Below are 26,851 nucleotides of genomic sequence, written 5' to 3'. Positions count from 1 at the left end.
GCGTTACTCAATATATGATTGCACAAACGTCAAAACGGTGACATCATAATGAGACATTCAATGTCAAAGGGTATAATTGGGGTCATCGTGTTTGATATAATGACTACATGTTATCCCTTTGATAGCTCAGTTGGTAGAGCGGAGGTCTGTAATGGTCATTTGCTGTTATCCTTATGTCGCTGGTTCGAATCCAGCTCGAAGTACGTGTCCTGTTTTGCGTAAATTGTACTAGTACTTCATGGTCGATTACGTCATTAATGATTGTTTTCAAATTCGAGTTGCGCAAGTTTTGATTGCTTACTGCATCGTCGATTACGTAATTCATGAAAGAGTTTTCAATTTAAAATGGCCATGTTCTGATTGCGTAACTCCATATATGATTGCACAAATGTCAAAACGGTGACATCAAAATGAGACAAAATGAATACATGTCATCCCTTCGATAGCTCAGTTGGTAGAGCGGAGGACTGTAGTGGTCATTTCCTGTTATCCTTAGGTCGCTGGTTCGAATCCGGCTCGAAGGACGTGTCCTGTTTTGCGTAAATTGTACTAGTACTTCACAGTCGATTACGTCATTAATGATTGTTTTCAAATTCGAGTGGCGCAAGTTTTGATTGCATACTGCATCGTCGATTATGTAATTCATGAAAGTGTTTTCAATTTAAAATGGCGCATGTTCTGATTGCGTTACTCAATATATGATTGCACAAACGTCAAAACGGTGACATCATTAATGATTGTTTTCAAATTCGAGTGGCGCAAGTTTTGATTGCGTACTGCATCGTCGATTACGTAATTCATGAAAGTGTTTTCAATTGAAAATGGCGCATGTTCTGATTGCGTTACTCAATATATGATTGCACAAACGTCAAAACGGTGACATCATAATGAGACATTCAATGTCAAAGGGCAGAATTGGACTCATCATGTTTGACATACTGACTATATGTCATCCCTTCGATAGCTCAGTTGGTAGAGCGGAGGACTGTAGTGGTCATTTGCTGTTATCCTTAGGTCGCTGGTTCGAATACGGCTCGAAGGACGTGTCCTGTTTTGCGTAAATTGTACTAGTACTTCATGGTCGATTACGTCATTAATGATTGTTTTCAAATTCGAGTTGCGCAAGTTTTGATTGCTTACTGCATCGTCGATTACGTAATTCATGAAAGTGTTTTCAATATAAAATGGCCATGTTCTGATTGCGTTACTCAATATATGATTGCACAAACGTCAAAACGGTGACATCATAATGAGACATTCAATGTCAAAGAGCAGAATTGGACTCAACATGTTTGACATAATGACTAAATGTCATCCCTTCGATAGCTCAGTTGGTAGCGGAGGACTGTAGTGGTCATTTGCTGTTATCCTTAGGTCGCTGGTTCGAATCCGGCTCGAAGGACGTGTCCTGTTTTGCGTAAATTGTACTAGTACTTCATGGTCGATTACGTCATTAATGATTGTTTTCAAATTCGAGTTGCGCAAGTTTTGAATGCGTACTGCATCGTCGATTACGTAATTCATGAAAGTGTTTTCAATTTAAAATGGCGCATGTTCTGATTGCGTTACTCAATATATGATTGCACAAACGTCAAAACGTTGACATCATAATGAGACATTCAATGTCAAAGGGCAGAATTGGGGTCATCGTGTTTGATATAATGACTACATGTCATCCCTTCGATAGCTCAGTTGGTAGAGCGGAGGACTGTAGTGGTTATTTGCTGTTATCCTTAGGTCGCTGGTTCGAATCCGGCTCGAAGGACGTGTCCTGTTTTGCGTAAATTGTACTAGTACTTCATAGTAGATTACGTCATTAATGATTGTTTTCAAATTCGAGTGGCGCAAGTTTTGATTGCGTACGGCATCGTCGATTACGTAATTCATGAAAGTGTTTTCAATTGACAATGGCGCATGTTCTGATTGCGTTACTCAATATATGATTGCACAAACGTCAAATCGGTGACATCATAATGAGACATTCAATGTCAAAGGGCAGAATTTGACTCATCATGTTTGATATAATGACTACATGTCATCCCTTTGATAGCTCAGTTGGTAGAGTGGAGGACTGTAGTGGTAATTTGCTGTTATCCTTAGGTCGCTGGTTCGAATACGGCTCGAAGGACGTGTCCTGTTTTGCGTAAATTGTACTAGTACTTCATGGTCGATTACGTCATTAATGATTGTTTTCATATTCGAGTTGCGCAAGTTTTGATTGCTTACTGCATCGTCGATTACGTAATTCATGAAAGTGTTTTCAATATAAAATGGCCATGTTCTGATTGCGTTACTCAATATATGATTGCACAAACGTCAAAACGGTGACATCATAATGAGACATTCAATGTCAAAGAGCAGAATTGGACTCATCATGTTTGACATAATGACTACATGTCATCCCTTCGATAGCTCAGTTGCTAGAGCGGAGGACTGTAGTGGTCATCTGCTGTTATCCTTAGGTCGCTGGTTCGAATCCGGCTCGAAGGACGTGTCCTGTTTTGCGTAAATTGTACAAGTACTTCATGGTCGATTACGTCATTAATGATTGTTTTTAAATTCGAGTTGCGCAAGTTTTGATTGCGTACTGCATCGTCGATTACGTAATTCATGAAAGTGTTTTCAATTGACAATGGCGCATTTTCTGATTGCGTTACTCAATATATGATTGCACAAACGTCAAAACGGTGACATCATAATGGGACATTCAATGTCAAAGGGTATAATTGGGGTCATCGTGTTTGATATAATGACTACATGTCATCCCTTCGATAGCTCAGTTGGTAGAGCGGAGGACTGTAGTGGTCATTTGCTGTTATCCTTAGGTCGCTGGTTCAAATCCGGCTCGAAGAACGTGTCCTGTTTTGCGTAAATTGTACTAGTAGTTCATGGTCGATTACGTCATTAATGATTGTTTTCAAATTCGAGTGGCGCAAGTTTTGATTGCGTACTGCATCGTCGATTACGTAATTCATGAAAGTGTTTTCAATTGAAAATGGCGCATGTTCTGATTGCGTTACTCAATATATGATTGCACAAACGTCAAAACGATGACATCATAATGAGACATTAAATGTCAAAGGGCAGAATTGGACTCATCATGTTTGACATAATGACTACATGTCATCCCTTCGATAGCTCAGTTGGTAGAGCGGAGAACTGTAGTGGTCATTTGCTGGTATCCGTAGGTCGCTGGTTCGAATCCGCCTCGAAGGACGTGTCCTGTTTTGCGTAAATTTTACTAGTACTTCATAGTCTATTACGTCATTAATGATTGTTTTCAAATTCGAGTGGCGCAAGTTTTGATTGCGTACTGCATCGTCGATTATGTAATTCATGAAAGTGTTTTCAATTGAAAATGGCGCATGTTCTGATTGCGTTACTCAATATATGATTGCACAAACGTCAAAACGGTGACATCATAATGAGACATTCAATGTCAAAGGGTATAATTGGGGTCATCGTGTTTGATATAATGACTACATGTTATCCCTTTGATAGCTCAGTTGGTAGAGCGGAGGTCTGTAATGGTCATTTGCTGTTATCCTTATGTCGCTGGTTCGAATCCAGCTCGAAGTACGTGTCCTGTTTTGCGTAAATTGTACTAGTACTTCATGGTCGATTACGTCATTAATGATTGTTTTCAAATTCGAGTTGCGCAAGTTTTGATTGCTTACTGCATCGTCGATTACGTAATTCATGAAAGAGTTTTCAATTTAAAATGGCCATGTTCTGATTGCGTAACTCCATATATGATTGCACAAATGTCAAAACGGTGACATCAAAATGAGACAAAATGAATACATGTCATCCCTTCGATAGCTCAGTTGGTAGAGCGGAGGACTGTAGTGGTCATTTGCTGTTATCCTTAGGTCGCTGGTTCGAATCCGGCTCGAAGGACGTGTCCTGTTTTGCGTAAATTGTACTAGTACTTCACAGTCGATTACGTCATTAATGATTGTTTTCAAATTCGAGTGGCGCAAGTTTTGATTGCATACTGCATCGTCGATTATGTAATTCATGAAAGTGTTTTCAATTTAAAATGGCGCATGTTCTGATTGCGTTACTCAATATATGATTGCACAAACGTCAAAACGGTGACATCATTAATGATTGTTTTCAAATTCGAGTGGCGCAAGTTTTGATTGCGTACTGCATCGTCGATTACGTAATTCATGAAAGTGTTTTCAATTGAAAATGGCGCATGTTCTGATTGCGTTACTCAATATATGATTGCACAAACGTCAAAACGGTGACATCATAATGAGACATTCAATGTCAAAGGGCAGAATTGGACTCATCATGTTTGACATACTGACTATATGTCATCCCTTCGATAGCTCAGTTGGTAGAGCGGAGGACTGTAGTGGTCATTTGCTGTTATCCTTAGGTCGCTGGTTCGAATACGGCTCGAAGGACGTGTCCTGTTTTGCGTAAATTGTACTAGTACTTCATGGTCGATTACGTCATTAATGATTGTTTTCAAATTCGAGTTGCGCAAGTTTTGATTGCTTACTGCATCGTCGATTACGTAATTCATGAAAGTGTTTTCAATATAAAATGGCCATGTTCTGATTGCGTTACTCAATATATGATTGCACAAACGTCAAAACGGTGACATCATAATGAGACATTCAATGTCAAAGAGCAGAATTGGACTCAACATGTTTGACATAATGACTAAATGTCATCCCTTCGATAGCTCAGTTGGTAGCGGAGGACTGTAGTGGTCATTTGCTGTTATCCTTAGGTCGCTGGTTCGAATCCGGCTCGAAGGACGTGTCCTGTTTTGCGTAAATTGTACTAGTACTTCATGGTCGATTACGTCATTAATGATTGTTTTCAAATTCGAGTTGCGCAAGTTTTGAATGCGTACTGCATCGTCGATTACGTAATTCATGAAAGTGTTTTCAATTTAAAATGGCGCATGTTCTGATTGCGTTACTCAATATATGATTGCACAAACGTCAAAACGTTGACATCATAATGAGACATTCAATGTCAAAGGGCAGAATTGGGGTCATCGTGTTTGATATAATGACTACATGTCATCCCTTCGATAGCTCAGTTGGTAGAGCGGAGGACTGTAGTGGTTATTTGCTGTTATCCTTAGGTCGCTGGTTCGAATCCGGCTCGAAGGACGTGTCCTGTTTTGCGTAAATTGTACTAGTACTTCATAGTAGATTACGTCATTAATGATTGTTTTCAAATTCGAGTGGCGCAAGTTTTGATTGCGTACGGCATCGTCGATTACGTAATTCATGAAAGTGTTTTCAATTGACAATGGCGCATGTTCTGATTGCGTTACTCAATATATGATTGCACAAACGTCAAATCGGTGACATCATAATGAGACATTCAATGTCAAAGGGCAGAATTTGACTCATCATGTTTGATATAATGACTACATGTCATCCCTTTGATAGCTCAGTTGGTAGAGTGGAGGACTGTAGTGGTAATTTGCTGTTATCCTTAGGTCGCTGGTTCGAATACGGCTCGAAGGACGTGTCCTGTTTTGCGTAAATTGTACTAGTACTTCATGGTCGATTACGTCATTAATGATTGTTTTCATATTCGAGTTGCGCAAGTTTTGATTGCTTACTGCATCGTCGATTACGTAATTCATGAAAGTGTTTTCAATATAAAATGGCCATGTTCTGATTGCGTTACTCAATATATGATTGCACAAACGTCAAAACGGTGACATCATAATGAGACATTCAATGTCAAAGAGCAGAATTGGACTCATCATGTTTGACATAATGACTACATGTCATCCCTTCGATAGCTCAGTTGCTAGAGCGGAGGACTGTAGTGGTCATCTGCTGTTATCCTTAGGTCGCTGGTTCGAATCCGGCTCGAAGGACGTGTCCTGTTTTGCGTAAATTGTACAAGTACTTCATGGTCGATTACGTCATTAATGATTGTTTTTAAATTCGAGTTGCGCAAGTTTTGATTGCGTACTGCATCGTCGATTACGTAATTCATGAAAGTGTTTTCAATTGACAATGGCGCATTTTCTGATTGCGTTACTCAATATATGATTGCACAAACGTCAAAACGGTGACATCATAATGGGACATTCAATGTCAAAGGGTATAATTGGGGTCATCGTGTTTGATATAATGACTACATGTCATCCCTTCGATAGCTCAGTTGGTAGAGCGGAGGACTGTAGTGGTCATTTGCTGTTATCCTTAGGTCGCTGGTTCAAATCCGGCTCGAAGAACGTGTCCTGTTTTGCGTAAATTGTACTAGTAGTTCATGGTCGATTACGTCATTAATGATTGTTTTCATATTCGAGTTGCGCAAGTTTTGATTGCTTACTGCATCGTCGATTACGTAATTCATGAAAGTGTTTTCAATATAAAATGGCCATGTTCTGATTGCGTTACTCAATATATGATTGCACAAACGTCAAAACGGTGACATCATAATGAGACATTCAATGTCAAAGAGCAGAATTGGACTCATCATGTTTGACATAATGACTACATGTCATCCCTTCGATAGCTCAGTTGCTAGAGCGGAGGACTGTAGTGGTCATCTGCTGTTATCCTTAGGTCGCTGGTTCGAATCCGGCTCGAAGGACGTGTCCTGTTTTGCGTAAATTGTACAAGTACTTCATGGTCGATTACGTCATTAATGATTGTTTTTAAATTCGAGTTGCGCAAGTTTTGATTGCGTACTGCATCGTCGATTACGTAATTCATGAAAGTGTTTTCAATTGACAATGGCGCATTTTCTGATTGCGTTACTCAATATATGATTGCACAAACGTCAAAACGGTGACATCATAATGGGACATTCAATGTCAAAGGGTATAATTGGGGTCATCGTGTTTGATATAATGACTACATGTCATCCCTTCGATAGCTCAGTTGGTAGAGCGGAGGACTGTAGTGGTCATTTGCTGTTATCCTTAGGTCGCTGGTTCAAATCCGGCTCGAAGAACGTGTCCTGTTTTGCGTAAATTGTACTAGTAGTTCATGGTCGATTACGTCATTAATGATTGTTTTCAAATTCGAGTGGCGCAAGTTTTGATTGCGTACTGCATCGTCGATTACGTAATTCATGAAAGTGTTTTCAATTGAAAATGGCGCATGTTCTGATTGCGTTACTCAATATATGATTGCACAAACGTCAAAACGATGACATCATAATGAGACATTAAATGTCAAAGGGCAGAATTGGACTCATCATGTTTGACATAATGACTACATGTCATCCCTTCGATAGCTCAGTTGGTAGAACGGAGAACTGTAGTGGTCATTTGCTGGTATCCGTAGGTCGCTGGTTCGAATCCGCCTCGAAGGACGTGTCCTGTTTTGCGTAAATTTTACTAGTACTTCATAGTCTATTACGTCATTAATGATTGTTTTCAAATTCGAGTGGCGCAAGTTTTGATTGCGTACTGCATCGTCGATTATGTAATTCATGAAAGTGTTTTCAATTGAAAATGGCGCATGTTCTGATTGCGTTACTCAATATATGATTGCACAAACGTCAAAACGGTGACATCATAATGAGACATTCAATGTCAAAGGGTATAATTGGGGTCATCGTGTTTGATATAATGACTACATGTTATCCCTTTGATAGCTCAGTTGGTAGAGCGGAGGTCTGTAATGGTCATTTGCTGTTATCCTTATGTCGCTGGTTCGAATCCAGCTCGAAGTACGTGTCCTGTTTTGCGTAAATTGTACTAGTACTTCATGGTCGATTACGTCATTAATGATTGTTTTCAAATTCGAGTTGCGCAAGTTTTGATTGCTTACTGCATCGTCGATTACGTAATTCATGAAAGAGTTTTCAATTTAAAATGGCCATGTTCTGATTGCGTAACTCCATATATGATTGCACAAATGTCAAAACGGTGACATCAAAATGAGACAAAATGAATACATGTCATCCCTTCGATAGCTCAGTTGGTAGAGCGGAGGACTGTAGTGGTCATTTGCTGTTATCCTTAGGTCGCTGGTTCGAATCCGGCTCGAAGGACGTGTCCTGTTTTGCGTAAATTGTACTAGTACTTCACAGTCGATTACGTCATTAATGATTGTTTTCAAATTCGAGTGGCGCAAGTTTTGATTGCATACTGCATCGTCGATTATGTAATTCATGAAAGTGTTTTCAATTTAAAATGGCGCATGTTCTGATTGCGTTACTCAATATATGATTGCACAAACGTCAAAACGGTGACATCATTAATGATTGTTTTCAAATTCGAGTGGCGCAAGTTTTGATTGCGTACTGCATCGTCGATTACGTAATTCATGAAAGTGTTTTCAATTGAAAATGGCGCATGTTCTGATTGCGTTACTCAATATATGATTGCACAAACGTCAAAACGGTGACATCATAATGAGACATTCAATGTCAAAGGGCAGAATTGGACTCATCATGTTTGACATACTGACTATATGTCATCCCTTCGATAGCTCAGTTGGTAGAGCGGAGAACTGTAGTGGTCATTTGCTGTTATCCTTAGGTCGCTGGTTCGAATCCGGCTCGAAAGACGTGTTCTGTTTTGCGTAAATTGTACTAGTACTTCATGGTCGATTACGTCATTAATGATTGTTTTCAAATTCGAGTTGCGCAAGTTTTGATTGCTTACTGCATCGTCGATTACGTAATTCATGAAAGTGTTTTCAATTTAAAATGGCCATGTTCTGATTGCGTTACTCAATATATGATTGCACAAACGTCAAAACGGTGACATCAAAATGAAACATTCAATGTCAAAGGGTATAATTGGGGTCATCGTGTTTGATATAATGACTACATGTCATCCCTTTGATAGCTCAGTTGGTAGAGCGGAGGACTGTATTGGTCATTTGCTGTTATCCTTAGGTCGCTGGTTCGAATCCGGCTCGAAGGACGTGTCCTGTTTTGCGTAAATTGTACTAGTACTTCATAGTCGATTACGTCATTAATGATTGTTTTCAAATTCGAGTGGCGCAAGTTTTGATTGCATACTGCATCGTCGATTATGTAATTCATGAAAGTGTTTTCAATTTAAAATGGCGCATGTTCTGATTGCGTTACTCAATATATGATTGCACAAACGTCAAAACGGTGACATCATTAATGATTGTTTTCAAATTCGAGTGGCGCAAGTTTTGATTGCGTACTGCATCGTCGATTACGTAATTCATGAAAGTGTTTTCAATTGAAAATGGCGCATGTTCTGATTGCGTTACTCAATATATGATTGCACAAACGACAAAACGGTGACATCATAATGAGACATTCAATGTCAAAGGGCAGAATTGGACTCATCATGTTTGACATACTGACTATATGTCATCCCTTCTATAGCTCAGTTGGTAGAGCGGAGGACTGTAGTGGTCATTTGCTGTTATCCTTAGGTCGCTGGTTCGAATCCGGCTCGAAGGACGTGTCCTGTTTTGCGTAAATTGTACTAGTACTTCATAGTCGATTACGTCATTAATGATTGTTTTCAAATTCGAGTGGCGCAAGTTTTGATTGCATACTGCATCGTCGATTATGTAATTCATGAAAGTGTTTTCAATTTAAAATAGCGCATGTTCTGATTGCGTTACTCAATATATGATTGCACAAACGTCAAAACGGTGACATCATTAATGATTGTTTTCAAATTCGAGTGGCGCAAGTTTTGATTGCGTACTGCATCGTCGATTACGTAATTCATGAAAGTGTTTTCAATTGAAAATGGCGCATGTTCTGATTGCGTTACTCAATATATGATTGCACAAACGACAAAACGGTGACATCATAATGAGACATTCAATGTCAAAGGGCAGAATTGGACTCATCATGTTTGACATACTGACTATATGTCATCCCTTCGATAGCTCAGTTGGTAGAGCGGAGTACTGTAGTGGTCATTTGCTGTTATCCTTAGGTCGCTGGTTCGAATCCGGCTCGAAGGACGTGTTCTGTTTTGCGTAAATTGTACTAGTACTTCATGGTCGATTACGTCATTAATGATTGTTTTCAAATTCGAGTTGCGCAAGTTTTGATTGCTTACTGCATCGTCGATTACGTAATTCATGAAAGTGTTTTCAATTTAAAATGGCCATGTTCTGATTGCGTTACTCAATATATGCTTGCACAAACGTCAAAACGGTGACATCAAAATGAGACAATCAATGTCAAAGGGTATAATTGGGGTCATCGTGTTTGATATAATGACTACATGTCATCCCTTTGATAGCTCAGTTGGTAGAGCGGAGGACTGTAGTGGTCATTTGCTGTTATCCTTATGTCGCTGGTTCGAATCCAGCTCGAAGTACGTGTCCTGTTTTGCGTAAATTGTACTAGTACTTCATGGTCGATTACGTCATTAATGATTGTTTTCAAATTCGAGTTGCGCAAGTTTTGATTGCTTAATGCATCGTCGATTACGTAATTCATGAAAGAGTTTTCAATTTAAAATGGCCATGTTCTGATTGCGTAACTCATTATATGATTGCACAAACGTCAAAACGGTGACATCAAAATGAGACAAAATGACTACATGTCATCCCTTCGATAGCTCAGTTGGTAGAGCGGAGGACTGTAGTGGTCATTTGCTGTTATCCTTAGGTCGCTGGTTCGAATCCGGCTCGAAGGACGTGTCCTGTTTTGCGTAAATTGTACTAGTACTTCATAGTCGATTACGTCATTAATGATTGTTTTCAAATTCGAGTGGCGCAAGTTTTGATTGCATACTGCATCGTCGATTATGTAATTCATGAAAGTGTTTTCAATTTAAAATGGCGCATGTTCTGATTGCGTTACTCAATATATGATTGCACAAACGTCAAAACGGTGACATCATTAATGATTGTTTTCAAATTCGAGTGGCGCAAGTTTTGATTGCGTACTGCATCGTCGATTACGTAATTCATGAAAGTGTTTTCAATTGAAAATGGCGCATGTTCTGATTGCGTTACTCAATATATGATTGCACAAACGACAAAACGGTGACATCATAATGAGACATTCAATGTCAAAGGGCAGAATTGGACTCATCATGTTTGACATACTGACTATATGTCATCCCTTCGATAGCTCAGTTGGTAGAGCGGAGGACTGTAGTGGTCATTTGCTGTTATCCTTAGGTCGCTGGTTCGAATCCGGCTCGAAGGACGTGTCCTGTTTTGCGTAAATTGTACTAGTACTTCATAGTCGATTACGTCATTAATGATTGTTTTCAAATTCGAGTGGCGCAAGTTTTGATTGCATACTGCATCGTCGATTATGTAATTCATGAAAGTGTTTTCAATTTAAAATGGCGCATGTTCTGATTGCGTTACTCAATATATGATTGCACAAACGTCAAAACGGTGACATCATTAATGATTGTTTTCAAATTCGAGTGGCGCAAGTTTTGATTGCGTACTGCATCGTCGATTACGTAATTCATGAAAGTGTTTTCAATTGAAAATGGCGCATGTTCTGATTGCGTTACTCAATATATGATTGCACAAACGACAAAACGGTGACATCATAATGAGACATTCAATGTCAAAGGGCAGAATTGGACTCATCATGTTTGACATACTGACTATATGTCATCCCTTCGATAGCTCAGTTGGTAGAGCGGAGGACTGTAGTGGTCATTTGCTGTTATCCTTAGGTCGCTGGTTCGAATCCGGCTCGAAGGACGTGTTCTGTTTTGCGTAAATTGTACTAGTACTTCATGGTCGATTACGTCATTAATGATTGTTTTCAAATTCGAGTTGCGCAAGTTTTGATTGCTTACTGCATCGTCAATTACGTAATTCATGAAAGTGTTTTCAATTTAAAATGGCCATGTTCTGATTGCGTTACTCAATATATGCTTGCACAAACGTCAAAACGATGACATCAAAATGAGACAATCAATGTCAAAGGGTATAATTGGGGTCATCGTGTTTGATATAATGACTACATGTCATCCCTTTGATAGCTCAGTTGGTAGAGCGGAGGACTGTAGTGGTCATTTGCTGTTATCCTTATGTCGCTGGTTCGAATCCAGCTCGAAGTACGTGTCCTGTTTTGCGTAAATTGTACTAGTACTTCATGGTCGATTACGTCATTAATGATTGTTTTCAAATTCGAGTTGCGCAAGTTTTGATTGCTTAATGCATCGTCGATTACGTAATTCATGAAAGAGTTTTCAATTTAAAATGGCCATGTTCTGATTGCGTAACTCAATATATGATTGCACAAACGTCAAAACGGTGACATCAAAATGAGACAAAATGACTACATGTCATCCCTTCGATAGCTCAGTTGGTAGAGCGGAGGACTGTAGTGGTCATTTGCTGTTATCCTTAGGTCGCTGGTTCGAATCCGGCTCGAAGGACGTGTCCTGTTTTGCGTAAATTGTACTAGTACTTCATAGTCGATTACGTCATTAATGATTGTTTTCAAATTCGAGTGGCGCAAGTTTTGATTGCATACTGCATCGTCGATTATGTAATTCATGAAAGTGTTTTCAATTTAAAATGGCGCATGTTCTGATTGCGTTACTCAATATATGATTGCACAAACGTCAAAACGGTGACATCATTAATGATTGTTTTCAAATTCGAGTGGCGCAAGTTTTGATTGCGTACTGCATCGTCGATTACGTAATTCATGAAAGTGTTTTCAATTGAAAATGGCGCATGTTCTGATTGCGTTACTCAATATATGATTGCACAAACGTCAAAACGGTGACATCATAATGAGACATTCAATGTCAAAGGGTATAATTGGGGTCATCGTGTTTGATATAATGACTACATGTCATCCCTTCGATAGCTCAGTTGGTAGAGCGGAGGACTGTAGTGGTCATTTGCTGTTATCCTTATGTCGCTGGTTCGAATCCAGCTCGAAGAACGTGTCCTGTTTTGCGTAAATTGTAAACATACTGCATGGTCGGTTACGTCATTAATGAATTGTTTTCAAATTCAAGTGGCGTAAGTTTTGATTGCGTACTGCATCGTCGATTACATAATTCATGAAAGTGTTTTCAATTGACAATGACGCATGTTCTGATTGCGTTACTCAATATATGATTGCACAAACGTCAAAACGGTGACATCATAATGAGACATTCAATGTCAAAGGGCAGAATTTGACTCATCATGTTTGACATAATGACTACATGTCATCCCTTCGATAGCTCAGTTGGTAGAGCGGAGGACTGTAGTGGTCATTTGCTGTTATCCTTAGGTCGCTGGTTCGAATCCGGCTCGAAGAACGTGTCCTGTTTTGCGTAAATTGTACTCATACTGCATGGTCGGTTACGTCATTAATGAATTGTTTTCAAATTCAAGTGGTGCAAGTTTTGATTGCGTACTGAATCTTCGATTACGTAATTCATGAAAGTGTTTTCAATTTAAAATGGCGCATGTTCTGATTGCGTTACTCAATATATGATTGCACAAACGTCAAAACGGTGACATCAAAATGAGACATTCAATGTCAAAGGGTATAATTGGGGTCATCGTGTTTGATATAATGACTACATGTCATCCCTTCGATAGCTCAGTTGGTAGAGCGGAGGACTGTAGTGGTCATTTGCTGTTATCCTTAGGTCGCTGGTTCGAATCCGGCTCGAAGGACGTGTCCTGTTTTACGTAAATTGTACTAGTACTTCATGGTCGATTACGTCATTAATGATTGTTTTCAAATTCGAGTGGCGCAAGTTTTGATTGCGTACTGCATCGTCGATTACGTAATTCATGAAAGTGTTTTCAATTGAAAATGGCGCATGTTCTGATTGCCTTACTCAATATATGATTGCACAAACGTCAAAACGGTGACATCATAATGAGACATTAAATGTCAAAGGGCAGAATTGGACTCATCATGTTTGACATAATGACTACATGTCATCCTTTCGATAGCTCAGTTGGTAGAGCGGAGGACTGTAGTGGTCATTTGCTGTTATCCTTAGGTCGCTGGTTCGAATCCGGCTCGAAGGACGTGTCCTGTTTTGCGTAAATTGTACCAGTACTTCATAGTCGATTACGTCATTAATGATTGTTTTCAAATTCGAGTGGCGCAAGTTTTGATTGCGTACTGCATCCTCGATTACGTAATTCATGAAAGTGTTTTCAATTGAAAATGGCGCATGTTCTGATTGCGTTACTCAATATATGATTGCACAAACGTCAAAACGGTGACATCATAATGAGACATTCAATGTCAAAGGGCAGAATTGGACTCATCATGTTTGACTTAATGACTACATGTCATCCCTTCGATAGCTCAGTTGGTAGAGCGGGGGACTGTAGTGGTCATTTGCTGTTATCCTTAGGTCGCTGGTTCAAATCCGGCTCGAAGGACGTGTCCTGTTTTGCGTAAATTGTACTAGTAGTTCATGGTCGATTACGTCATTAATGATTGTTTTCAAATTCGAGTGGCGCAAGTTTTGATTGCGTACTGCATCGTCGATTACGTAATTCATGAAAGTGTTTTCAATTGAAAATGGCGCATGTTCTGATTGCGTTACTCAATATATGATTGCACAAACGTCAAAACGGTGACATCATAATGAGACATTAAATGTCAAAGGGCAGAATTGAACTCATCATGTTTGACATAATGACTACATGTCATCCCTTCGATAGCTCAGTTGGTAGAGCGGAGGACTGTAGTGGTCATTTGCTGTTATCCTTAGGTCGCTGGTTCGAATCCGGCTCGAATGACGTGTCCTGTTTTGCGTAAATTGTACTAGTACTTCATAGTCGATTACATCATTAATGATTGTTTTCAAATTCGAGTGGCGCAAGTTTTGATTGCGTACTGCATCGTCGATTACGTAATTCATGAAAGTGTTTTCAATTGAAAATGGCGCATGTTCTGATTGCGTTACTCAATATATGATTGCACAAACGTCAAAACGGTGACATCATAATGAGACATTAAATGTCAAAGGGCAGAATTGAACTCATCATGTTTGACATAATGACTACATGTCATCCCTTCGATAGCTCAGTTGGTAGAGCGGAGGACTGTAGTGGTCATTTGCTGTTATCCTTAGGTCGCTGGTTCGAATCCGGCTCGAAGGACGTGTCCTGTTTTGCGTAAATTGTACTAGTACTTCATGGTCGATTACGTCATTAATGATTGTTTTCAAATTCGAGTTGCGCAAGTTTTGAATGCGTACTGCATCGTCGATTACGTAATTCATGAAAGTGTTTTCAATTGAAAATGGCGCATGTTCTGATTGCGTTACTCAATATATGATTGCACAAACGTCAAAACGGTGACATCATAATGAGACATTCAATGTCAAAGGGCAGAATTGGACTCATCATGTTTGACATAATGACTACATGTCATCCCTTCGATAGCTCAGTTGGTAGAGCGGAGGACTGTAGTGGTCATTTGCTGTTATCCTTAGGTCGCTGGTTCGAATCCGGCTCGAAGGACGTGTCCTGTTTTGCGTAAATTGTACTAGTACTTCATGGTCGATTACGTCATTAATGATTGTTTTCAAATTCGAGTTGCGCAACATTTGATTGCCCACTGCATCGTCGATTACGTAATTCATGAAAGTGTTTTCAATTTAAAATGGCCATGTTCTGATTGCGTTACTCAATATATGATTGCACAAACGTCAAAACGGTGACATCAAAATGAGACATTCAATGTCAAAGGGTATAATTGGGGTCATCCTGTTTGATATAATGACTACATGTCATCCCTTCGATAGCTCAGTTGGTAGAGCGGAGGACTGTAGTGGTCATTTGCTGTTATCCTTAGGTCGCTGGTTCGAATCCGGCTTGAAGGACGTGTCCTGTTTTGCGTAAATTGTACTAGTACTTCACGGTCGATTACGTCATTAATGATTGTTTTCAAATTCAAGTGGCGCAAGTTTTGATTGCATACTGCATCGTCGATTACGTAATTCATGAAAGTGTTTTCAATTTAAAATGGCGCATGTTCTGATTGCGTTACTCAATATATGATTGCACAAACGTCAAAACGGTGACATCAAAATGAGACATTCAATGTCAAAGGGTATAATTGGGGTCATCGTGTTTGATATAATGACTACATGTCATCCCATCGATAGCTCAGTTGGTAGAGCGGAGGACTGTAGTGGTCATTTGCTGTTATCCTTAGGTCGCTGGTTCGAATCCAGCTCGAAGGACGTGTCCTGTTTTGCGTAAATTGTACTAGTACTTCGTGGTCGATTACGTCATTAATGATTGTTTTCAAATTCGAGTTGCGCAACATTTGACTGCCCACTGCATCGTCGATTACGTAATTCATGAAAGTGTTTTCAATTTAAAATGGCCATGTTCTGATTGCGTTACTCAATATATGATTGCACAAACGTCAAAACGGTGACATCAAAATGAGACATTCAATGTGAAAGGGTATAATTGGGGTCATCGTGTTTGATATAATGACTATATGTCATCCCTTCGATAGCTCAGTTGGTAGAGCGGAGGACTGTAGTGGTCATTTGCTGTTATCCTTAGGTCGCTGGTTCGAATCCGGCTCGAAGGACGTGACCTGTTTTGCGTAAATTGTACTAGTACTGCATGGTCGGTTACGTCATTAATGATTGTTTTCAAATTCGAGTTGCGCAACATTTGATTGCCCACTGCATCGTCGATTACGTAATTCATGAAAGTGTTTTCAATTTAAAATGGCCATGTTCTGATTGCGTTACTCAATATATGATTGCACAAACGTCAAAACGGTGACATCAAAATGAGACATTCAATGTCAAAGGGTATAATTGGGGTCATCATGTTTGATATAATGACTACATGTCATCCCTTCGATAGCTCAGTTGGTAGAGCGGAGGACTGTAGTGGTCATTTGCTGTTATCCTTAGGTCGCTGGTTCGAATCCGGCTCGAAGGACGTGACCTGTTTTGCGTAAATTGTACTAGTACTGCATGGTCGGTTACGTCATTAATGAATTGTTTTCAAATTCAAGTGGCGCAAGTTTTTATTGCGTACTGCATCGTCGATTACGTAATTCATGAAAGTGTTTTCAATTGAAAATGGCGCATGTTCTGATTGCGTTACTCAATATATGATTGCACAAACGTCAAAACGGTGACATCATAATGAGACATTCAATGTCAAAGGGCAGAATTGGACTCATCATGTTTGACATAATGACTACATGTCATCCCTTCGATAGCTCAGTTGGTAGAGCGGAGGACTGTAGTGGTCATTTGCTGTTATCCTTAGGTCGCTGGTTCGAATCCGGCTCGAAGGACGTGTCCTGTTTTGCGTAAATTGTACTAGTACTTCGTGGTCGATTACGTCATTAATGATTGTTTTCAAATTCGAGTTGCGCAAGTTTTTATTGCGTACTGCATCGTCGATTACGTAATTCATGAAAGTGTTTTCAATTGAAAATGGCGCATGTTCTGATTGCGTTACTCAATATATGATTGCACAAACGTCAAAACGGTGACATCATAATGAGACATTCAATGTCAAAGGGCAGAATTGGACTCATCATGTTTGACATAATGACTACATGTCATCCCTTCGATAGCTCAGTTGGTAGAGCGGAGGACTGTAGTGGTCATTTGCTGTTATCCTTAGGTCGCTGGTTCGAATCCGGCTCGAAGGACGTGTCCTGTTTTGCGTAAATTGTACTAGTACTTCGTGGTCGATTACGTCATTAATGATTGTTTTCAAATTCGAGTTGCGCAAGTTTTGAATGCGTACTGCATCGTCGATTACGTAATTCATGAAAGTGTTTTCAATTTAAAATGGCGCATGTTCTGATTGCGTTACTCAATATATGATTGCACAAACGTCAAAACGGTGACATCATAATGAGACATTCAATGTCAAAGGACAGAATTGGACTCATCATGTTTGACATAATGACTACATGTCATCCCTTCGATAGCTCAGTTGGTAGAGCGGATGACTGTAGTGGTCATTTGCTGTTATCCTTAGGTCGCTGGTTCGAATCCGGCTCGACGGACGTGTCCTGTTTTGCGTAAATTGTACTAGTACGTCGTGGTCGATTACGTCATTAATGATTGTTTTCAAATTCGAGTTGCGCAACTTTTGATTGCCCACTGCATCGTCGATTATGTAATTCATGAAAGTGTTTTCAATTTAAAATGGCCATGTTCTGATTGCGTTACTCAATATATGATTGCACAAACGTCAAAACGGTGACATCAAAATGAGACATTCAATATCAAAGGGTATAATTGGGGTCATCGTGTTTGATATAATGACTATATGTCATCCCTTCGATAGCTCAGTTGGTAGAGCGGAGGACTGTAGTGGTCATTTGCTGTTATCCTTAGGTCGCTGGTTCGAATCCGGCTCGAAGGACGTGACCTGTTTTGCGTAAATTGTACTAGTACTGCATGGTCGGTTACGTCATTAATGAATTGTTTTCAAATTCAAGTGGCGCAAGTTTTTATTGCGTACTGCATCGTCGATTACGTAATTCATGAAAGTGTTTTCAATTTAAAATGGCGCATGTTCTGATTGCGTTACTCAATATATGATTGCACAAACGTCAAAACGGTGACATCATAATGAGACATTCAATGTCAAAGGACAGAATTGGACTCATCATGTTTGACATAATGACTACATGTCATCCCTTCGATAGCTCAGTTGGTAGAGCGGATGACTGTAGTGGTCATTTGCTGTTATCCTTAGGTCGCTGGTTCGAATCCGGCTCGACGGACGTGTCCTGTTTTGCGTAAATTGTACTAGTACGTCGTGGTCGATTACGTCATTAATGATTGTTTTCAAATTCGAGTTGCGCAACATTTGATTGCCCACTGCATCGTCGATTATGTAATTCATGAAAGTGTTTTCAATTTAAAATGGCCATGTTCTGATTGCGTTACTCAATATATGATTGCACAAACGTCAAAACGGTGACATCAAAATGAGACATTCAATATCAAAGGGTATAATTGGGGTCATCGTGTTTGATATAATGACTATATGTCATCCCTTCGATAGCTCAGTTGGTAGAGCGGAGGACTGTAGTGGTCATTTGCTGTTATCCTTAGGTCGCTGGTTCGAATCCGGCTCGAAGGACGTGACCTGTTTTGCGTAAATTGTACTAGTACTGCATGGTCGGTTACGTCATTAATGAATTGTTTTCAAATTCAAGTGGCGCAAGTTTTTATTGCGTACTGCATCGTCGATTACGTAATTCATTAAAGTGTTTTCAATTGAAAATGGCGCATGTTCTGATTGCGTTACTCAATATATGATTGCACAAACGTCAAAACGGTGACATCATAATGAGACATTCAATGTCAAAGGGCAGAATTGGACTCATCATGTTTGACATAATGACTACATGTCATCCCTTCGATAGCTCAGTTGGTAGAGCGGAGGACTGTAGTGGTCATTTGCTGTTATCCTTAGGTCGCTGGTTCGAATCCGGCTCGAAGGACGTGTCCTGTTTTGCGTAAATTGTACTAGTACTTCACGGTCGATTACGTCATTAATGATTGTTTTCAAATTCAAGTGGCGCAAGTTTTGATTGCATACTGCATCGTCGATTACGTAATTCATGAAAGTGTTTTCAATTTAAAATGGCGCATGTTCTGATTGCGTTACTCAATATATGATTGCACAAACGTCAAAACGGTGACATCAAAATGAGACATTCAATGTCAAAGGGTATAATTGGGGTCATCGTGTTTGATATAATGACTACATGTCATCCCATCGATAGCTCAGTTGGTAGAGCGGAGGACTGTAGTGGTCATTTGCTGTTATCCTTAGGTCGCTGGTTCGAATCCAGCTCGAAGGACGTGTCCTGTTTTGCGTAAATTGTACTAGTACTGCGTGGTCGATTACGTCATTAATGATTGTTTTCAAATTCGAGTTGCGCAAGTTTTGATTGCGTAATGCATCGTCGATTACGTAATTCATGAAAGTGTTTTCAATTTAAAATGGGCATGTTCTGATTGCGTTATACAATATATGATTGCACAAACGTCAAAACGGTGACATCATAATGAGACATTCAATGTCAAAGGGCAGAATTGGACTCATCATGTTTGACATAATGACTACATGTCATCCCTTCGATAGCTCAGTTGGTAGAGCGGAGGACTGTAGTGGTCATTTGCTGTTATCCTTAGGTCGCTGGTTCGAATCCGGCTCGAAGGACGTGTCCTGTTGTGCGTAAATTGTACTAGTACTTCGTGGTCGATTACGTCATTAATGATTGTTTTCAAATTCGAGTTGCGCAACATTTGACTGCCCACTGCATCGTCGATTACGTAATTCATGAAAGTGTTTTCAATTTAAAATGGCCATGTTCTGATTGCGTTACTCAATATATGATTGCACAAACGTCAAAGCGGTGACATCAAAATGAGACATTCAATGTGAAAGGGTATAATTGGGGTCATCATGTTTGATATAATGGCTATATGTCATCCCTTCGATAGCTCAGTTGGTAGAGCGGAGGACTGTAGTGGTCATTTGCTGTTATCCTTAGGTCGCTGGTTCGAATCCGGCTCGAAGGACGTGACCTGTTTTGCGTAAATTGTACTAGTACTGCATGGTCGGTTACGTCATTAATGATTGTTTTCAAATTCGAGTTGCGCAACATTTGATTGCCCACTGCATCGTCGATTACGTAATTCATGAAAGTGTTTTCAATTTAAAATGGCCATGTTCTGATTGCGTTACTCAATATATGCTTGCACAAACGTCAAAACGATGACATCAAAATGAGACAATCAATGTCAAAGGGTATAATTGGGGTCATCGTGTTTGATATAATGACTACATGTCATCCCTTTGATAGCTCAGTTGGTAGAGCGGAGGACTGTAGTGGTCATTTGCTGTTATCCTTATGTCGCTGGTTCGAATCCAGCTCGAAGTACGTGTCCTGTTTTGCGTAAATTGTACTAGTACTTCATGGTCGATTACGTCATTAATGATTGTTTTCAAATTCGAGTTGCGCAAGTTTTGATTGCTTAATGCATCGTCGATTACGTAATTCATGAAAGAGTTTTCAATTTAAAATGGCCATGTTCTGATTGCGTAACTCAATATATGATTGCACAAACGTCAAAACGGTGACATCAAAATGAGACAAAATGACTACATGTCATCCCTTCGATAGCTCAGTTGGTAGAGCGGAGGACTGTAGTGGTCATTTGCTGTTATCCTTAGGTCGCTGGTTCGAATCCGGCTCGAAGGACGTGTCCTGTTTTGCGTAAATTGTACTAGTACTTCATAGTCGATTACGTCATTAATGATTGTTTTCAAATTCGAGTGGCGCAAGTTTTGATTGCATACTGCATCGTCGATTATGTAATTCATGAAAGTGTTTTCAATTTAAAATGGCGCATGTTCTGATTGCGTTACTCAATATATGATTGCACAAACGTCAAAACGGTGACATCATTAATGATTGTTTTCAAATTCGAGTGGCGCAAGTTTTGATTGCGTACTGCATCGTCGATTACGTAATTCATGAAAGTGTTTTCAATTGAAAATGGCGCATGTTCTGATTGCGTTACTCAATATATGATTGCACAAACGTCAAAACGGTGACATCATAATGAGACATTCAATGTCAAAGGGTATAATTGGGGTCATCGTGTTTGATATAATGACTACATGTCATCCCTTCGATAGCTCAGTTGGTAGAGCGGAGGACTGTAGTGGTCATTTGCTGTTATCCTTATGTCGCTGGTTCGAATCCGGCTCGAAGGACGTGTCCTGTTTTGCGTAAATTGTACTAGTACTTCGTGGTCGATTACGTCATTAATGATTGTTTTCAAATTCGAGTTGCGCAACATTTGATTGCCCACTGCATCGTCGATTACGTAATTCATGAAAGTGTTTTCAATTTAAAATGGCCATGTTCTGATTGCGTTACTCAATATATGATTGCACAAACGTCAAAACGGTGACATCAAAATGAGACATTCAATGTCAAAGGGTATAATTGGGGTCATCCTGTTTGATATAATGACTACATGTCATCCCTTCGATAGCTCAGTTGGTAGAGCGGAGGACTGTAGTGGTCATTTGCTGTTATCCTTAGGTCGCTGGTTCGAATCCGGCTTGAAGGACGTGTCCTGTTTTGCGTAAATTGTACTAGTACTTCACGGTCGATTACGTCATTAATGATTGTTTTCAAATTCAAGTGGCGCAAGTTTTGATTGCATACTGCATCGTCGATTACGTAATTCATGAAAGTGTTTTCAATTTAAAATGGCGCATGTTCTGATTGCGTTACTCAATATATGATTGCACAAACGTCAAAACGGTGACATCAAAATGAGACATTCAATGTCAAAGGGTATAATTGGGGTCATCGTGTTTGATATAATGACTACATGTCATCCCATCGATAGCTCAGTTGGTAGAGCGGAGGACTGTAGTGGTCATTTGCTGTTATCCTTAGGTCGCTGGTTCGAATCCAGCTCGAAGGACGTGTCCTGTTTTGCGTAAATTGTACTAGTACTTCGTGGTCGATTACGTCATTAATGATTGTTTTCAAATTCGAGTTGCGCAACATTTGACTGCCCACTGCATCGTCGATTACGTAATTCATGAAAGTGTTTTCAATTTAAAATGGCCATGTTCTGATTGCGTTACTCAATATATGATTGCACAAACGTCAAAACGGTGACATCAAAATGAGACATTCAATGTGAAAGGGTATAATTGGGGTCATCGTGTTTGATATAATGACTATATGTCATCCCTTCGATAGCTCAGTTGGTAGAGCGGAGGACTGTAGTGGTCATTTGCTGTTATCCTTAGGTCGCTGGTTCGAATCCGGCTCGAAGGACGTGACCTGTTTTGCGTAAATTGTACTAGTACTGCATGGTCGGTTACGTCATTAATGATTGTTTTCAAATTCGAGTTGCGCAACATTTGATTGCCCACTGCATCGTCGATTACGTAATTCATGAAAGTGTTTTCAATTTAAAATGGCCATGTTCTGATTGCGTTACTCAATATATGATTGCACAAACGTCAAAACGGTGACATCAAAATGAGACATTCAATGTCAAAGGGTATAATTGGGGTCATCATGTTTGATATAATGACTACATGTCATCCCTTCGATAGCTCAGTTGGTAGAGCGGAGGACTGTAGTGGTCATTTGCTGTTATCCTTAGGTCGCTGGTTCGAATCCGGCTCGAAGTACGTGTCCTGTTTTGCGTAAATTGTACTAGTACTGCATGGTCGGTTACGTCATTAATGAATTGTTTTCAAATTCAAGTGGCGCAAGTTTTTATTGCGTACTGCATCGTCGATTACGTAATTCATGAAAGTGTTTTCAATTGAAAATGGCGCATGTTCTGATTGCGTTACTCAATATATGATTGCACAAACGTCAAAACGGTGACATCATAATGAGACATTCAATGTCAAAGGGCAGAATTGGACTCATCATGTTTGACATAATGACTACATGTCATCCCTTCGATAGCTCAGTTGGTAGAGCGGAGGACTGTAGTGGTCATTTGCTGTTATCCTTAGGTCGCTGGTTCGAATCCGGCTCGAAGGACGTGTCCTGTTTTGCGTAAATTGTACTAGTACTTCGTGGTCGATTACGTCATTAATGATTGTTTTCAAATTCGAGTTGCGCAAGTTTTTATTGCGTACTGCATCGTCGATTACGTAATTCATGAAAGTGTTTTCAATTGAAAATGGCGCATGTTCTGATTGCGTTACTCAATATATGATTGCACAAACGTCAAAACGGTGACATCATAATGAGACATTCAATGTCAAAGGGCAGAATTGGACTCATCATGTTTGACATAATGACTACATGTCATCCCTTCGATAGCTCAGTTGGTAGAGCGGAGGACTGTAGTGGTCATTTGCTGTTATCCTTAGGTCGCTGGTTCGAATCCGGCTCGAAGGACGTGTCCTGTTTTGCGTAAATTGTACTAGTACTTCGTGGTCGATTACGTCATTAATGATTGTTTTCAAATTCGAGTTGCGCAAGTTTTGAATGCGTACTGCATCGTCGATTACGTAATTCATGAAAGTGTTTTCAATTTAAAATGGCGCATGTTCTGATTGCGTTACTCAATATATGATTGCACAAACGTCAAAACGGTGACATCATAATGAGACATTCAATGTCAAAGGACAGAATTGGACTCATCATGTTTGACATAATGACTACATGTCATCCCTTCGATAGCTCAGTTGGTAGAGCGGATGACTGTAGTGGTCATTTGCTGTTATCCTTAGGTCGCTGGTTCGAATCCGGCTCGACGGACGTGTCCTGTTTTGCGTAAATTGTACTAGTACGTCGTGGTCGATTACGTCATTAATGATTGTTTTCAAATTCGAGTTGCGCAACATTTGATTGCCCACTGCATCGTCGATTATGTAATTCATGAAAGTGTTTTCAATTTAAAATGGCCATGTTCTGATTGCGTTACTCAATATATGATTGCACAAACGTCAAAACGGTGACATCAAAATGAGACATTCAATATCAAAGGGTATAATTGGGGTCATCGTGTTTGATATAATGACTATATGTCATCCCTTCGATAGCTCAGTTGGTAGAGCGGAGGACTGTAGTGGTCATTTGCTGTTATCCTTAGGTCGCTGGTTCGAATCCGGCTCGAAGGACGTGACCTGTTTTGCGTAAATTGTACTAGTACTGCATGGTCGGTTACGTCATTAATGAATTGTTTTCAAATTCAAGTGGCGCAAGTTTTTATTGCGTACTGCATCGTCGATTACGTAATTCATGAAAGTGTTTTCAATTTAAAATGGCGCATGTTCTGATTGCGTTACTCAATATATGATTGCACAAACGTCAAAACGGTGACATCATAATGAGACATTCAATGTCAAAGGACAGAATTGGACTCATCATGTTTGACATAATGACTACATGTCATCCCTTCGATAGCTCAGTTGGTAGAGCGGATGACTGTAGTGGTCATTTGCTGTTATCCTTAGGTCGCTGGTTCGAATCCGGCTCGACGGACGTGTCCTGTTTTGCGTAAATTGTACTAGTACGTCGTGGTCGATTACGTCATTAATGATTGTTTTCAAATTCGAGTTGCGCAACATTTGATTGCCCACTGCATGGTCGATTATGTAATTCATGAAAGTGTTTTCAATTTAAAATGGCCATGTTCTGATTGCGTTACTCAATATATGATTGCACAAACGTCAAAACGGTGACATCAAAATGAGACATTCAATATCAAAGGGTATAATTGGGGTCATCGTGTTTGATATAATGACTATATGTCATCCCTTCGATAGCTCAGTTGGTAGAGCGGAGGACTGTAGTGGTCATTTGCTGTTATCCTTAGGTCGCTGGTTCGAATCCGGCTCGAAGGACGTGACCTGTTTTGCGTAAATTGTACTAGTACTGCATGGTCGGTTACGTCATTAATGAATTGTTTTCAAATTCAAGTGGCGCAAGTTTTTATTGCGTACTGCATCGTCGATTACGTAATTCATTAAAGTGTTTTCAATTGAAAATGGCGCATGTTCTGATTGCGTTACTCAATATATGATTGCACAAACGTCAAAACGGTGACATCATAATGAGACATTCAATGTCAAAGGGCAGAATTGGACTCATCATGTTTGACATAATGACTACATGTCATCCCTTCGATAGCTCAGTTGGTAGAGCGGAGGACTGTAGTGGTCATTTGCTGTTATCCTTAGGTCGCTGGTTCGAATCCGGCTCGAAGGACGTGTCCTGTTTTGCGTAAATTGTACTAGTACTTCGTGGTCGATTACGTCATTAATGATTGTTTTCAAATTCGAGTTGCGCAACATTTGATTGCCCACTGCATCGTCGATTACGTAATTCATGAAAGTGTTTTCAATTTAAAATGGCCATGTTCTGATTGCGTTACTCAATATATGATTGCACAAACGTCAAAACGGTGACATCAAAATGAGACATTCAATGTCAAAGGGTATAATTGGGGTCATCCTGTTTGATATAATGACTACATGTCATCCCTTCGATAGCTCAGTTGGTAGAGCGGAGGACTGTAGTGGTCATTTGCTGTTATCCTTAGGTCGCTGGTTCGAATCCGGCTTGAAGGACGTGTCCTGTTTTGCGTAAATTGTACTAGTACTTCACGGTCGATTACGTCATTAATGATTGTTTTCAAATTCAAGTGGCGCAAGTTTTGATTGCATACTGCATCGTCGATTACGTAATTCATGAAAGTGTTTTCAATTTAAAATGGCGCATGTTCTGATTGCGTTACTCAATATATGATTGCACAAACGTCAAAACGGTGACATCAAAATGAGACATTCAATGTCAAAGGGTATAATTGGGGTCATCGTGTTTGATATAATGACTACATGTCATCCCATCGATAGCTCAGTTGGTAGAGCGGAGGACTGTAGTGGTCATTTGCTGTTATCCTTAGGTCGCTGGTTCGAATCCAGCTCGAAGGACGTGTCCTGTTTTGCGTAAATTGTACTAGTACTGCGTGGTCGATTACGTCATTAATGATTGTTTTCAAATTCGAGTTGCGCAAGTTTTGATTGCGTAATGCATCGTCGATTACGTAATTCATGAAAGTGTTTTCAATTTAAAATGGGCATGTTCTGATTGCGTTATACAATATATGATTGCACAAACGTCAAAACGGTGACATCATAATGAGACATTCAATGTCAAAGGGCAGAATTGGACTCATCATGTTTGACATAATGACTACATGTCATCCCTTCGATAGCTCAGTTGGTAGAGCGAAGGACTGTAGTGGTCATTTGCTGTTATCCTTAGGTCGCTGGTTCGAATCCGGCTCGAAGGACGTGTCCTGTTGTGCGTAAATTGTACTAGTACTTCGTGGTCGATTACGTCATTAATGATTGTTTTCAAATTCGAGTTGCGCAACATTTGACTGCCCACTGCATCGTCGATTACG

General features: G+C 39.8%; 1 protein-coding gene and 53 non-coding genes across 54 annotated transcripts in view; all 54 read left to right on the top strand.

The window, feature by feature from the left end:
* The window catches only part of LOC102801971 (xaa-Pro aminopeptidase 1-like), a 183,737-nt gene that overhangs the window by 114,818 nt on the left and 42,068 nt on the right, over nucleotides 1–26,851 (top strand). The window lies entirely within an intron of this gene.
* On the top strand, nucleotides 437–524 carry TRNAY-GUA (transfer RNA tyrosine (anticodon GUA)). Its single transcript is given in 2 exon segments — nucleotides 437–473; nucleotides 489–524. It is a non-coding gene; the product is annotated as a tRNA-Tyr (tRNA).
* TRNAY-GUA (transfer RNA tyrosine (anticodon GUA)) lies at nucleotides 955–1,042 on the top strand. Its single transcript is given in 2 exon segments — nucleotides 955–991; nucleotides 1,007–1,042. It is a non-coding gene; the product is annotated as a tRNA-Tyr (tRNA).
* On the top strand, nucleotides 1,678–1,765 carry TRNAY-GUA (transfer RNA tyrosine (anticodon GUA)). The gene is given in 2 exon segments: nucleotides 1,678–1,714; nucleotides 1,730–1,765. It is a non-coding gene; the product is annotated as a tRNA-Tyr (tRNA).
* Nucleotides 2,403–2,490, top strand: TRNAY-GUA (transfer RNA tyrosine (anticodon GUA)). Its single transcript is given in 2 exon segments — nucleotides 2,403–2,439; nucleotides 2,455–2,490. It is a non-coding gene; the product is annotated as a tRNA-Tyr (tRNA).
* On the top strand, nucleotides 2,766–2,853 carry TRNAY-GUA (transfer RNA tyrosine (anticodon GUA)). The gene is given in 2 exon segments: nucleotides 2,766–2,802; nucleotides 2,818–2,853. It is a non-coding gene; the product is annotated as a tRNA-Tyr (tRNA).
* TRNAY-GUA (transfer RNA tyrosine (anticodon GUA)) lies at nucleotides 3,813–3,900 on the top strand. Its single transcript is given in 2 exon segments — nucleotides 3,813–3,849; nucleotides 3,865–3,900. It is a non-coding gene; the product is annotated as a tRNA-Tyr (tRNA).
* Nucleotides 4,331–4,418, top strand: TRNAY-GUA (transfer RNA tyrosine (anticodon GUA)). The gene is given in 2 exon segments: nucleotides 4,331–4,367; nucleotides 4,383–4,418. It is a non-coding gene; the product is annotated as a tRNA-Tyr (tRNA).
* TRNAY-GUA (transfer RNA tyrosine (anticodon GUA)) lies at nucleotides 5,054–5,141 on the top strand. The gene is given in 2 exon segments: nucleotides 5,054–5,090; nucleotides 5,106–5,141. It is a non-coding gene; the product is annotated as a tRNA-Tyr (tRNA).
* On the top strand, nucleotides 5,779–5,866 carry TRNAY-GUA (transfer RNA tyrosine (anticodon GUA)). The gene is given in 2 exon segments: nucleotides 5,779–5,815; nucleotides 5,831–5,866. It is a non-coding gene; the product is annotated as a tRNA-Tyr (tRNA).
* Nucleotides 6,142–6,229, top strand: TRNAY-GUA (transfer RNA tyrosine (anticodon GUA)). Its single transcript is given in 2 exon segments — nucleotides 6,142–6,178; nucleotides 6,194–6,229. It is a non-coding gene; the product is annotated as a tRNA-Tyr (tRNA).
* TRNAY-GUA (transfer RNA tyrosine (anticodon GUA)) lies at nucleotides 6,504–6,591 on the top strand. Its single transcript is given in 2 exon segments — nucleotides 6,504–6,540; nucleotides 6,556–6,591. It is a non-coding gene; the product is annotated as a tRNA-Tyr (tRNA).
* TRNAY-GUA (transfer RNA tyrosine (anticodon GUA)) lies at nucleotides 6,867–6,954 on the top strand. The gene is given in 2 exon segments: nucleotides 6,867–6,903; nucleotides 6,919–6,954. It is a non-coding gene; the product is annotated as a tRNA-Tyr (tRNA).
* On the top strand, nucleotides 7,914–8,001 carry TRNAY-GUA (transfer RNA tyrosine (anticodon GUA)). Its single transcript is given in 2 exon segments — nucleotides 7,914–7,950; nucleotides 7,966–8,001. It is a non-coding gene; the product is annotated as a tRNA-Tyr (tRNA).
* TRNAY-GUA (transfer RNA tyrosine (anticodon GUA)) lies at nucleotides 8,794–8,881 on the top strand. The gene is given in 2 exon segments: nucleotides 8,794–8,830; nucleotides 8,846–8,881. It is a non-coding gene; the product is annotated as a tRNA-Tyr (tRNA).
* Nucleotides 9,312–9,399, top strand: TRNAY-GUA (transfer RNA tyrosine (anticodon GUA)). The gene is given in 2 exon segments: nucleotides 9,312–9,348; nucleotides 9,364–9,399. It is a non-coding gene; the product is annotated as a tRNA-Tyr (tRNA).
* TRNAY-GUA (transfer RNA tyrosine (anticodon GUA)) lies at nucleotides 10,513–10,600 on the top strand. The gene is given in 2 exon segments: nucleotides 10,513–10,549; nucleotides 10,565–10,600. It is a non-coding gene; the product is annotated as a tRNA-Tyr (tRNA).
* Nucleotides 11,031–11,118, top strand: TRNAY-GUA (transfer RNA tyrosine (anticodon GUA)). The gene is given in 2 exon segments: nucleotides 11,031–11,067; nucleotides 11,083–11,118. It is a non-coding gene; the product is annotated as a tRNA-Tyr (tRNA).
* Nucleotides 11,549–11,636, top strand: TRNAY-GUA (transfer RNA tyrosine (anticodon GUA)). Its single transcript is given in 2 exon segments — nucleotides 11,549–11,585; nucleotides 11,601–11,636. It is a non-coding gene; the product is annotated as a tRNA-Tyr (tRNA).
* On the top strand, nucleotides 12,232–12,319 carry TRNAY-GUA (transfer RNA tyrosine (anticodon GUA)). The gene is given in 2 exon segments: nucleotides 12,232–12,268; nucleotides 12,284–12,319. It is a non-coding gene; the product is annotated as a tRNA-Tyr (tRNA).
* Nucleotides 12,750–12,837, top strand: TRNAY-GUA (transfer RNA tyrosine (anticodon GUA)). Its single transcript is given in 2 exon segments — nucleotides 12,750–12,786; nucleotides 12,802–12,837. It is a non-coding gene; the product is annotated as a tRNA-Tyr (tRNA).
* Nucleotides 13,114–13,201, top strand: TRNAY-GUA (transfer RNA tyrosine (anticodon GUA)). Its single transcript is given in 2 exon segments — nucleotides 13,114–13,150; nucleotides 13,166–13,201. It is a non-coding gene; the product is annotated as a tRNA-Tyr (tRNA).
* TRNAY-GUA (transfer RNA tyrosine (anticodon GUA)) lies at nucleotides 13,478–13,565 on the top strand. Its single transcript is given in 2 exon segments — nucleotides 13,478–13,514; nucleotides 13,530–13,565. It is a non-coding gene; the product is annotated as a tRNA-Tyr (tRNA).
* On the top strand, nucleotides 13,841–13,928 carry TRNAY-GUA (transfer RNA tyrosine (anticodon GUA)). The gene is given in 2 exon segments: nucleotides 13,841–13,877; nucleotides 13,893–13,928. It is a non-coding gene; the product is annotated as a tRNA-Tyr (tRNA).
* Nucleotides 14,204–14,291, top strand: TRNAY-GUA (transfer RNA tyrosine (anticodon GUA)). Its single transcript is given in 2 exon segments — nucleotides 14,204–14,240; nucleotides 14,256–14,291. It is a non-coding gene; the product is annotated as a tRNA-Tyr (tRNA).
* Nucleotides 14,567–14,654, top strand: TRNAY-GUA (transfer RNA tyrosine (anticodon GUA)). The gene is given in 2 exon segments: nucleotides 14,567–14,603; nucleotides 14,619–14,654. It is a non-coding gene; the product is annotated as a tRNA-Tyr (tRNA).
* Nucleotides 14,930–15,017, top strand: TRNAY-GUA (transfer RNA tyrosine (anticodon GUA)). Its single transcript is given in 2 exon segments — nucleotides 14,930–14,966; nucleotides 14,982–15,017. It is a non-coding gene; the product is annotated as a tRNA-Tyr (tRNA).
* On the top strand, nucleotides 15,293–15,380 carry TRNAY-GUA (transfer RNA tyrosine (anticodon GUA)). Its single transcript is given in 2 exon segments — nucleotides 15,293–15,329; nucleotides 15,345–15,380. It is a non-coding gene; the product is annotated as a tRNA-Tyr (tRNA).
* TRNAY-GUA (transfer RNA tyrosine (anticodon GUA)) lies at nucleotides 15,655–15,742 on the top strand. The gene is given in 2 exon segments: nucleotides 15,655–15,691; nucleotides 15,707–15,742. It is a non-coding gene; the product is annotated as a tRNA-Tyr (tRNA).
* TRNAY-GUA (transfer RNA tyrosine (anticodon GUA)) lies at nucleotides 16,018–16,105 on the top strand. The gene is given in 2 exon segments: nucleotides 16,018–16,054; nucleotides 16,070–16,105. It is a non-coding gene; the product is annotated as a tRNA-Tyr (tRNA).
* TRNAY-GUA (transfer RNA tyrosine (anticodon GUA)) lies at nucleotides 16,380–16,467 on the top strand. Its single transcript is given in 2 exon segments — nucleotides 16,380–16,416; nucleotides 16,432–16,467. It is a non-coding gene; the product is annotated as a tRNA-Tyr (tRNA).
* TRNAY-GUA (transfer RNA tyrosine (anticodon GUA)) lies at nucleotides 16,742–16,829 on the top strand. The gene is given in 2 exon segments: nucleotides 16,742–16,778; nucleotides 16,794–16,829. It is a non-coding gene; the product is annotated as a tRNA-Tyr (tRNA).
* Nucleotides 17,106–17,193, top strand: TRNAY-GUA (transfer RNA tyrosine (anticodon GUA)). The gene is given in 2 exon segments: nucleotides 17,106–17,142; nucleotides 17,158–17,193. It is a non-coding gene; the product is annotated as a tRNA-Tyr (tRNA).
* On the top strand, nucleotides 17,469–17,556 carry TRNAY-GUA (transfer RNA tyrosine (anticodon GUA)). Its single transcript is given in 2 exon segments — nucleotides 17,469–17,505; nucleotides 17,521–17,556. It is a non-coding gene; the product is annotated as a tRNA-Tyr (tRNA).
* TRNAY-GUA (transfer RNA tyrosine (anticodon GUA)) lies at nucleotides 18,194–18,281 on the top strand. The gene is given in 2 exon segments: nucleotides 18,194–18,230; nucleotides 18,246–18,281. It is a non-coding gene; the product is annotated as a tRNA-Tyr (tRNA).
* TRNAY-GUA (transfer RNA tyrosine (anticodon GUA)) lies at nucleotides 18,920–19,007 on the top strand. Its single transcript is given in 2 exon segments — nucleotides 18,920–18,956; nucleotides 18,972–19,007. It is a non-coding gene; the product is annotated as a tRNA-Tyr (tRNA).
* On the top strand, nucleotides 19,284–19,371 carry TRNAY-GUA (transfer RNA tyrosine (anticodon GUA)). The gene is given in 2 exon segments: nucleotides 19,284–19,320; nucleotides 19,336–19,371. It is a non-coding gene; the product is annotated as a tRNA-Tyr (tRNA).
* Nucleotides 19,647–19,734, top strand: TRNAY-GUA (transfer RNA tyrosine (anticodon GUA)). The gene is given in 2 exon segments: nucleotides 19,647–19,683; nucleotides 19,699–19,734. It is a non-coding gene; the product is annotated as a tRNA-Tyr (tRNA).
* On the top strand, nucleotides 20,009–20,096 carry TRNAY-GUA (transfer RNA tyrosine (anticodon GUA)). The gene is given in 2 exon segments: nucleotides 20,009–20,045; nucleotides 20,061–20,096. It is a non-coding gene; the product is annotated as a tRNA-Tyr (tRNA).
* TRNAY-GUA (transfer RNA tyrosine (anticodon GUA)) lies at nucleotides 20,371–20,458 on the top strand. Its single transcript is given in 2 exon segments — nucleotides 20,371–20,407; nucleotides 20,423–20,458. It is a non-coding gene; the product is annotated as a tRNA-Tyr (tRNA).
* Nucleotides 21,054–21,141, top strand: TRNAY-GUA (transfer RNA tyrosine (anticodon GUA)). The gene is given in 2 exon segments: nucleotides 21,054–21,090; nucleotides 21,106–21,141. It is a non-coding gene; the product is annotated as a tRNA-Tyr (tRNA).
* TRNAY-GUA (transfer RNA tyrosine (anticodon GUA)) lies at nucleotides 21,572–21,659 on the top strand. The gene is given in 2 exon segments: nucleotides 21,572–21,608; nucleotides 21,624–21,659. It is a non-coding gene; the product is annotated as a tRNA-Tyr (tRNA).
* Nucleotides 21,934–22,021, top strand: TRNAY-GUA (transfer RNA tyrosine (anticodon GUA)). The gene is given in 2 exon segments: nucleotides 21,934–21,970; nucleotides 21,986–22,021. It is a non-coding gene; the product is annotated as a tRNA-Tyr (tRNA).
* TRNAY-GUA (transfer RNA tyrosine (anticodon GUA)) lies at nucleotides 22,297–22,384 on the top strand. Its single transcript is given in 2 exon segments — nucleotides 22,297–22,333; nucleotides 22,349–22,384. It is a non-coding gene; the product is annotated as a tRNA-Tyr (tRNA).
* TRNAY-GUA (transfer RNA tyrosine (anticodon GUA)) lies at nucleotides 22,659–22,746 on the top strand. Its single transcript is given in 2 exon segments — nucleotides 22,659–22,695; nucleotides 22,711–22,746. It is a non-coding gene; the product is annotated as a tRNA-Tyr (tRNA).
* On the top strand, nucleotides 23,021–23,108 carry TRNAY-GUA (transfer RNA tyrosine (anticodon GUA)). The gene is given in 2 exon segments: nucleotides 23,021–23,057; nucleotides 23,073–23,108. It is a non-coding gene; the product is annotated as a tRNA-Tyr (tRNA).
* On the top strand, nucleotides 23,385–23,472 carry TRNAY-GUA (transfer RNA tyrosine (anticodon GUA)). Its single transcript is given in 2 exon segments — nucleotides 23,385–23,421; nucleotides 23,437–23,472. It is a non-coding gene; the product is annotated as a tRNA-Tyr (tRNA).
* Nucleotides 23,748–23,835, top strand: TRNAY-GUA (transfer RNA tyrosine (anticodon GUA)). Its single transcript is given in 2 exon segments — nucleotides 23,748–23,784; nucleotides 23,800–23,835. It is a non-coding gene; the product is annotated as a tRNA-Tyr (tRNA).
* On the top strand, nucleotides 24,473–24,560 carry TRNAY-GUA (transfer RNA tyrosine (anticodon GUA)). Its single transcript is given in 2 exon segments — nucleotides 24,473–24,509; nucleotides 24,525–24,560. It is a non-coding gene; the product is annotated as a tRNA-Tyr (tRNA).
* TRNAY-GUA (transfer RNA tyrosine (anticodon GUA)) lies at nucleotides 25,199–25,286 on the top strand. The gene is given in 2 exon segments: nucleotides 25,199–25,235; nucleotides 25,251–25,286. It is a non-coding gene; the product is annotated as a tRNA-Tyr (tRNA).
* On the top strand, nucleotides 25,563–25,650 carry TRNAY-GUA (transfer RNA tyrosine (anticodon GUA)). Its single transcript is given in 2 exon segments — nucleotides 25,563–25,599; nucleotides 25,615–25,650. It is a non-coding gene; the product is annotated as a tRNA-Tyr (tRNA).
* Nucleotides 25,925–26,012, top strand: TRNAY-GUA (transfer RNA tyrosine (anticodon GUA)). The gene is given in 2 exon segments: nucleotides 25,925–25,961; nucleotides 25,977–26,012. It is a non-coding gene; the product is annotated as a tRNA-Tyr (tRNA).
* TRNAY-GUA (transfer RNA tyrosine (anticodon GUA)) lies at nucleotides 26,288–26,375 on the top strand. Its single transcript is given in 2 exon segments — nucleotides 26,288–26,324; nucleotides 26,340–26,375. It is a non-coding gene; the product is annotated as a tRNA-Tyr (tRNA).
* Nucleotides 26,650–26,737, top strand: TRNAY-GUA (transfer RNA tyrosine (anticodon GUA)). Its single transcript is given in 2 exon segments — nucleotides 26,650–26,686; nucleotides 26,702–26,737. It is a non-coding gene; the product is annotated as a tRNA-Tyr (tRNA).

The sequence above is a fragment of the Saccoglossus kowalevskii genome, chromosome 11 (assembly GCF_978046115.1).
Source record: "Saccoglossus kowalevskii chromosome 11, keSacKowa6.1, whole genome shotgun sequence".
NCBI lineage: Eukaryota > Metazoa > Hemichordata > Enteropneusta > Harrimaniidae > Saccoglossus > Saccoglossus kowalevskii.
This window is presented reverse-complemented; position numbering and strand designations above follow the sequence as displayed.